The 8,667-nt window shown below is 39.9% G+C and overlaps 1 pseudogene; it reads left to right on the forward strand.

Moving 5' to 3' along the window:
• LOC122754611 overlaps positions 1-8,032 on the forward strand; it is a 28,651-nt pseudogene extending 20,619 nt beyond the window's left edge.
• Positions 8,033-8,667: the final 635 nt, after the last annotated feature.

Raw genomic sequence — 8,667 nt, forward strand, 5'->3', positions numbered from 1 at the left:
AGACCTAGCACAGAAGCCACCTCTTCCATAAAGCCCTCACCCAATGCCTATTTTAGCTGCTCTCTCCCCCTCACCAGCAATGAGCCTGGGCTGAGCCTTCAGCTTAACAAAAGGAATGCAGATTGAGCCTTCTGATTAGCTAGGGGAAGAAGCAAACCTAGACAGATGGCTGGAATTTGATCTCTAGATCAACCCCCAAGTTATGTAAATCAATGGAACTGAATGATGCTAACCAATGAGCTTAGATCAATGTATGGTGACCCGCCTCTACCAAAAAGAGGATAAAATCGCTGGGCACACCAGGGTCACTCACTTGTCTCTCTTCTTTCCTGGACTCTCTTTTACTCTCCATGTACCCTCTCCTCTTGGCTAAATATGCTAGGTATGTAATTGTTTAGGCCTGTAAGCCTGTGGTTAGTGGGGAAGTCAGGGAGACATGTAGTCAATACTTTTAAAATATGTGATATTAATTAATAATAAATGCTTACTGCAAAAATTGGTGCAATAACCATTAATATATAATTTAGTAATATTTTAGAAAACCCAGCCTAGTCCCCCAATAATTTAAATAACACATGCCACTGTTGACAGAGCCCTCCTCCTCCTCAAATACCATCAAGAGTGTTTTGTCTGGATTTCTCCTTTTCCATGGTCAGATTGAACCTTGAGATTGTATGGTGTAATGGAATGAACATTGGTCTTGGAGGCAGAAGACCTGTGTTTAATTGTCAACACTCCCATTTACTAGCTGTGTGATTTTGGGCAAGTCTCTTTAACTTCTTTGTACATCAGTTTCCTCATCTATAAGATGGGAACAATAATATTTGTACCACCCACCTCACAGGATTGATGCGAGCAAAGCAAAACATAATGTAAGTGTGAATAATTATTAGCATATTTATTTGTGCATGCATCATATTATCCCTATTAGATTATAATCTCCTAAATAAGGGATTCTGTGGTTTTTCATCTTTGAAATGCCCAGCACAGTGCCTAGCACACAGTAAGCTTCCTGTTAATATGTGTGGAAATGAATTGGATCTAACTGAATGGGTTCAGGAATATTTAAAAATTGATGGGTATTGTCATCAACTGGGACAGTGAGAATCAGCAGACCTGTGGCAAGGTCTCCCCAATGATAAACTCTTTCACCTGGGAAGGCACACCCAAGTATCTCTTAAAATTGAAGTGGATCACAGGTTGAAAAAAGAGGAGCAGAGATTGACATGTGGTGTCTAGTAGATATTAAAACTGCTAAGTCAATTGCAGAAAGGTTAGAGGGTTCTAATCAGCAAAGCCAAGAGAGAGATTCAAAGAGAAAAGTCTAAAGTGGCAGGTCAGATTTAAACACCAAACAAGCAGGAGTGAGAAGTTCCCTGTGAGGTAGACTCAAAGATAATTGAAACTGACTCTTCTCCTTTTGAAGATCTCAGGTGTCCCTAATGAAACTAACTGCCTTCTCTGGTCTTTAAAGCAACATTACCTGACTATCCCCGAATATCCTACCAAGTCCTGATACTAGATGCCATTGTAAGAGCAAGACATGGTCCAGAGAATAATAGCTCTCATCTAAATGAGGACCAAAGGGAAATACAAGGGGATTAGCTGGAGATTAGCCACAAGGAAATAAGAAGGAGGTAGATATAACTGGATAATCATAATTTTTACTGTGAATATATTTCTTTGACCTTGTGATGTTTATATCTTTATCAGTGACTTGGTGAGGCAGTGTAGAATAGTTGATAGAACAGCAGCCTTGGAGACAGGAAGACCTAGGTCAAAAAGACCTGGCTCTTAGGGGCAGCTAGGTGGCACAGTGGATAGATAAAGTACTGGCCCTGGATTCAGGAGGACCTGAGTTCAAATCCAGTCTCAGACACTTGACACTTACTAGCTCTGTGACCCCGGGCAAGTCACTTAACCCCCATTGCCCACAAAAAAAAAAAGAAAAAAGAAAAAAAAAGACCTGCCTCTGACATATACTACCTAGATCACACCTGGAAATTTATTAAACCCCTCTGTGAAGTGCTTCATGCAACTCTCTGAGCCTAAAAAAAATGCAGACCAATTACTGATCCACACTGACAGAGGAGTTCCCTATAACATCAAAATCACGTCTAGTCCAAATAAATAAATGATTGAGATAAATATATAGGTGGCATAGGTGTGTGTAGATGACCCAAAGTAGGAGGGATAACTAACATACTGATACTCTGACTCTAATGGAGTCAGATTCAAAAAGATCTCATTGTTCAGAACACGGGGCTGAATCTAACAAGTAGAAATAACAGGTTTAAATGTAAAATCTTATACTTGGGTCCAAAAAGTCAACTTCAAGTACCAATTGGATAAATGTGACTATTTCCTTTGATAAAGATGTCAGAGTTTTAATAATATTGCTCAACAATGTGACATGGTAGACATAAAAGTTAGAGTGATTTGGGGGAATGGTGTATTAAGAGAGACAAGGGTCATGGAAATAAGGAGAGAGTCCATCTGTCTAGGAATCTATCTTGGTCAGATCCCATCTGAAGAATTATGTTCAGTTCTAGGCAACACAATTTAGAAAAGACGGGAGTAAAAGGGATCATGTTCAGAGGATGACAACCATGGTGGTTGTCCTTGGACATGAATGGTCATGGCATATGGAGATCAATTAGAGGAGCTGGAGATGTTTGACCTAGAGAAGGAAAGACTTGGGAGATATATGATAACTATTTTTAAGTATATTAGGGTCTGTGAATGTGGGAAAATTAAACTTGTGTTTGGTTTTTTTTAACCCCAAGAGCCCAGAGAGCATACCTATGATAAATGGATGAATTACAAAGAGGCAGACTTTGGCTCAATGTCAGGAAAAACTCCCTAGCTCTTAGAGCTGTCCAAAAACATAGGGACCAACCAGGAGAGGGAATTTGTTCTCTCTCACTAGAGGTCTTCAAGCGCATGCTGAATAACCATTTGGGGGGGAGAGAGACATTATAACAGAAATATATGTCCAGATATGTATCGTAATTTATGATTTCTAAGGGCCTTTCCAACTCCGATATTCAATTATTGTGTTTCATCCCAGCAATAAACCCAGAGGCCCCTTATATCGTGATCTCTTCTGCAGCGCTCATTGACTATTGCTCTGCTTACCATCAGCCTCATAGTTGCATCAAGGTTTGTTTCACTATTTCTCAGTCAATGGGCATCTATTTTGTTTCTAGTTCTTGTATCCCACAAAGTGCTGCTATGAATATCTCAACATATAAGAGCATTTTATTTCTGTCATTGACCTCCTTGGATATACAACTAAATTTTATGTCAGTGTCATTGAATATGAATATTTGGTCACTTTTCATCTGGAAGAGGGAAAAGGCAAGAATCACAAGTAGAAAAATTGGGGGGGGGGGGAAGAAGTAGGAATAAAGGGCCAAGCAGTACCAGATTCCTAATTATACTACAAAGCAGTAATCATAACAATAACTTGATATGGTTAAGAAAAATAGAGGTCAATCAGTGAAATAGAGTAGATCTATGTTTTGCAAAAAACAGAAAACATTTGAATCTAGTGTTTGATAAACCAAAAGACAAACTACTGGGGTAAGAACTCAACTATTTGGCAAGATTTCCTAAGACAACTGAAAGTCAGCCTATCTAACTGTCCTGCATTCCTGGAATACTCTCCATCATCTCCACCTACTGGCTTCTCAGGTTTCTTTGAAGTCCCAACTAAAACTCTGTCTTCTACAGGAAACCTTTCCCAAATTCTCTTAATTCTAACACCTTCCCTCTGAGGTTAATTATTTCCCACTTATCTTTTATATAGTTTATACATATTTGTTTGCCTGTGAGCTTGAGGGTAAGGACTATAGTTTGCCTCTTTTTGCATCCCCAGTGCTTAGCATATATTATTATTATTCAATCGTTCAGGTGTGTTCTAACCTTCATGACCCCATATGGGGTTTTCTTGGCAAAGACACTAGAGTGGTTTGCCATTTTCTTAAATGACTTGCCCAGGATCACACAGCTAGTAAGTATCTGAGGACAGATTTAAATTCAGGTCTTCCTGACTCTAGGCCCAATGTTCTATCCACTGAGCCATCTAGCTGCCTCCAATGTGACTAGTACATAATTGGTCCTTAATAAGTGTTTATTGACTGACCACTATTGCAATTGCATTTTCTTTTTTTTTAAATGAGGGGGAAATGGAGATGGAAAGAAAATAGATTTTTGCTCATTAAAAATTAATTTAGGGGCAGCTAGATGGCACAGTGGATAGAGCACTAGCCCTGGAGTCAGGGGGTCCTGAGTTCAAATTCGGCCTTAGACACTTGATGCTTACTAGCTGTGTGACCCTGGGCAAGGCACTTAACCCCAATTGCCTCACCAAAAAAAAAATAAATAAATAATTTGATTCAGAAAAAAGAAAAGGCAATGGTTCAGCCAAGTAGTAAGAGCAAGAGAAATCCCCTGGGCCACACACATATTCCACTGGTATTCTGAACTGAGAACAGACTGTATGTGATAGAAACAGATTGATGGTTCCACAAAGAGCTAAACAGAAAATCAACTCCATAGCTCAAAGGACATTCAAGTGTCTCCTATTGAAGGGGGGAGAAGGAAAACTTCTAACAAGCATGAGTTGTTCACAACCCTTTGCCATAGACTGTCTCTAAGATTGAGCCCACTTTCCCCTGGACTCTGTATGTACTAGTGGGAGAGTATGTCACAGACTTTTGGGGAGAGAAATCTTTTATACCCACATTTCCTACTGTACCACCTTAGTAAATGTCATTGGTCATTTTATATTTACAAATTGATTTTTATGAAAGTTAGAGACCAATTCATATCTCTACCTGATTTAGAAAATAGCTATGTGATACTGGTCATCACTTTGGGGTTACTTTGGGGGTCTCAAAGTTTCCTCATTTGTAAAAATGAAGGGGTTGATACCAATTGCTTCCAAGGTATTTTCTATGATTCTGGTCTTCACTAAACTATTGGAAGGATAGCAATGCTTCCCTAATTGTTGGGGCTGGGAACCAAAATGAAAACAAGTCTTGACAGAATCAGAAATAGAATAAGAACTCTTCTAAATGTGTAATTCAAAATTCCAAATGTGGGTTCTAATCTGTCCCCCCCCCCCAGTTTTGGGAGGAAACTGACTAAAATCACTGATAAATGAGTTTGGAATTTTTTTAAGGGTTTATTGAAAGATAGTAAAAGAAAGAGAAAGATTGAGAAGAAATTTCTTATAACCTGGCAGTCCTAGCCTTCCTCATCTCCCACTTCTGAAGTTCCCTGCCACCATGCCGATGTCTCGAAGCCAAAGAGGAAGCACAGTCCCACCACTGCCTCCTTCCTCCTTCGTGTCCTCCTCCCAGAAATGGGAGGCTCCTCAAGTTGATTGGCTGGTAGCCTTGATAGACAGTACCCACGAACAAACATCACTTCCTGACGCAAAGGACCTTGACTGCAAGGCTTGCCCTCAGAGGTCTTCTCCTCATGGTGGATCTTTTCTATAGTAAGTCTCCAGCAGGTGGCATCATTCCAATCATTATATAATAATGAGTCATATACTTTTGGACCCAAGGGAAGCAAGCATTATTCTACTTGGCTATGCATACTTGTTACAAGAATTTTGTTTTCCTTTTTTTTTTCCAAGGGGATGAGGATTGGGAGAGAGAAAAAATATTTTTATTTAATTAAAAAAAAAAAACTGAGTTTTAAAAATTCTCTTCCTAACTTGCTATGTGACCTTGAGCAAGTCTCCTCATCTTTCTGCACCTTGGTTTCCACATCTCAAAAATGAGGTAGTTGGGGGCAGCTAGATGGCGCAGTGGTAAAGCACCGGCCCTGGATTCAGGAGTACCTGAGTTCAAATCCGGCCTCAGACACTTAACACTTACTAGCTGTGTGACCCTGGGCAAGTCACTTAACCCTCATTGCCTCACCAAAAAAAAAAATGAGGTAGTTGGGCTAGATGATGGTAATAATAATTCACATATTGATAGCCTTTTAGGATTTACAAAGCAGTTTCCTCACAACAGCCTTGTTAGAGAGGTAGTGCAACAATTATTTCAGAGATGAAGAAAATGAAGTTTATTGGGGTTAAATAACCTATCTGTGTTGAGGCAACAGATTGGCTATTGGAACTGGCATTTAAACCCAGGTGTTTTCCTTTCTCCAGGTTCAGTACTTTGCCCACTTTACCATGCAGCTGGTCTTTAAGTTTGTGGCCCCCTCTATAATTTGATCCTCATGTTGGGGGTGGGAAAGAGAAACTTCTATAAGTCATAGCTGGAAAAGAGCAATGAACTTGGAGATGAGAGGTCTGGAAACTCATTCTCATTCTTCCAGTGAATAACTACAAGTCTTCTGTTAAAAAAAAAAAAAAGTTCTGTCTCTCTGTGTATCAGTTTCCTCATCTGGAAAATGGGGAGTTAAGACTTGATGATCGGGGGCAGCTAGGTGGCGCGGTGGATAAAGCACTGGCCCTGGATTCAGGAGGACTTGAGTTCAAATCCGACCTCAAACACTTGACATTTACTAGCTGTGTGACCCTGGGCAAGTCACTTAACCCTCATTGCCCTACAAAAACAAAAAAACAACAACAAAAAGACTTGATCGGAGCAGGTAGGTGGCACAATGGATAGAACATCAGCCCTGGATTCAGGAGGACCTGAGTTCAAATCCAGCCTCAGACACTTGACACTTACTAGCTGTGTGATCTTGGGCAAGTCACTTAACCCCAATTGCCTCACCCCCCCCAAAAAAAAAGACCTGATCTTTAAGTTCTCTTCCAATGATTCTACATGCCTAGTTTAATCATGATTATTTGGCATCCAAAGGGAAAAAGCCTTAACTGAAGCTGGTGATCAGCTCATGTCATGAAAGAAAGAAGAAATTACCTGGGGAGATGCAGTCCTAAGGAGAGTGAGCACGGAAACCGTTGTTATTCTTCTTAATGTCTTGGAGCCTGGCTAAACTATGGGCTTCAGTAATAGCATGTGGGTTAGGTTGTTTCATAGGTTAATTATACATGGTGTAGAAAGTATTTCCTTTCATCTGTTCTAAATTTGTTCTCTTTTAATTTTGTCAAGTGGTGCCTTGTTCTCCGAATAGGGAAAAGGGTAACTGGAAGTCTACAATTGTCTTTCTCTGTGCCATCCATTATGTTCCCCACCTCTGTGATAGCTTGCTTCTTTTCTCCACTCCTTTCAAAATGAAATATTTAATCTTTCTTTGTATAGAAGCTAGTCCTTCCCCCATATTCATCTGGTGTGCCCTTCTGGAGACCTTTTCTATTTCTGCTCTGTCCTTTTTGAGATGAGGTGAGAAGCAGAAGGGAATGAGGTATTCAAGGTGAGGAGGGAGCATTGATTTACTGGATAGAATTATAATACTGTTCCAGTTGTTATCCAGTTCTTTCCTGAAGCAGACTAGTGTCTTTGCTCATCCTTTGGACTGTCACTATCCACTTTGAGCAACTGGGTCCAATGGGCTGTCCAAAATAATGCCCAGTTCTTTTTTTTACTCAAGAAGTTACAACTCAGTCTGAACCCACAGGTGTGAATCAGCAGTTTAAATCATTCTCACTGATGATGCTCAATGCCCCAGATGCTCTCTTCCTTGTAAGTGGATGCCTTGATCTTTCCAGGAAGGAATGAAATAAATTGCTCATTTTGGGAGGGAGATTACATTTTAACTCCTTCTGGTCCTGGAGGTACCTGGTGTAAAAAAGAACATTGGTTACTACATAGAATCAGAGATCATATGGTCTTCTGGTCAATTTCCCATCCCTATAGGAAGAAAATCACATAATCTCAGAGTTGGATCTCAAAGATCTTCCCTGATCCCCTTTCTGGTTGATAGCCTTTTGCTTACAGCTCACAAAACACTTTGTTTTATAACTCTCTTGTGCACTAATTTTATATTATAACTATCTGGATTGGTATCAATCCCTACTAGACTGTTGAAAGCAGATCCCTAAACTTTTTTAGCAAAATGTTTTTATGTCCTATAGAAAGTTGATGATGTGGCTTAAGGGAGATTGGGGTATTAATCATTCTTTAATGAATTCAATTTGATGAGCATGTGATACAATCAGTTTTCAGTTGGAGTATTCAAAAACATCTCTCTCTATAGCGTATGGATAATCACATTGGAACCTTTTCATAGGACAAAGACAACTCTTTATTGTCTTCTGCTGGCTCCCTCCAAGATGATTTATTGGCTGGAATTCTTTGGAGGACAGTATTTTGTCAGAGGCTGCCCATAGATTTACCCACCTATAATGATGAACCAATAGACCACTCAGCATTTTTTCCCTTTTTCACTTCTTTCCTTGTATTTCTTCTAGAATATAGTATGGGATGAGGGGATTTCTCACTCCCAACCTTGCTCTAGTTCTTCAGGAATCATGAGTAGTTTCTTTTCAGCAGAAGCAATCTGAAGAACTCCTTGTGCATGCTCCCAGAGGCCTGAGAGGGCAGCACCTCAAGTTTCTTTAACTTTCTAAGCACAGGTGAGAGAACATGCCTTCTAATGGTGGACTCTCAACCCAAGGGATAGCAGCATTCAAACAAGTGATATAATATGAGTGTATGAATGAAAAAAGTATTTATTAAGCCATTACTACATGCCGAACACTGTGCCAAGTGCTAGTAATACAAACACAAA

The sequence above is a fragment of the Dromiciops gliroides genome, chromosome 4 (genome assembly GCF_019393635.1).
Source record: "Dromiciops gliroides isolate mDroGli1 chromosome 4, mDroGli1.pri, whole genome shotgun sequence".
Classification (NCBI taxonomy): Eukaryota; Metazoa; Chordata; class Mammalia; order Microbiotheria; family Microbiotheriidae; genus Dromiciops; species Dromiciops gliroides.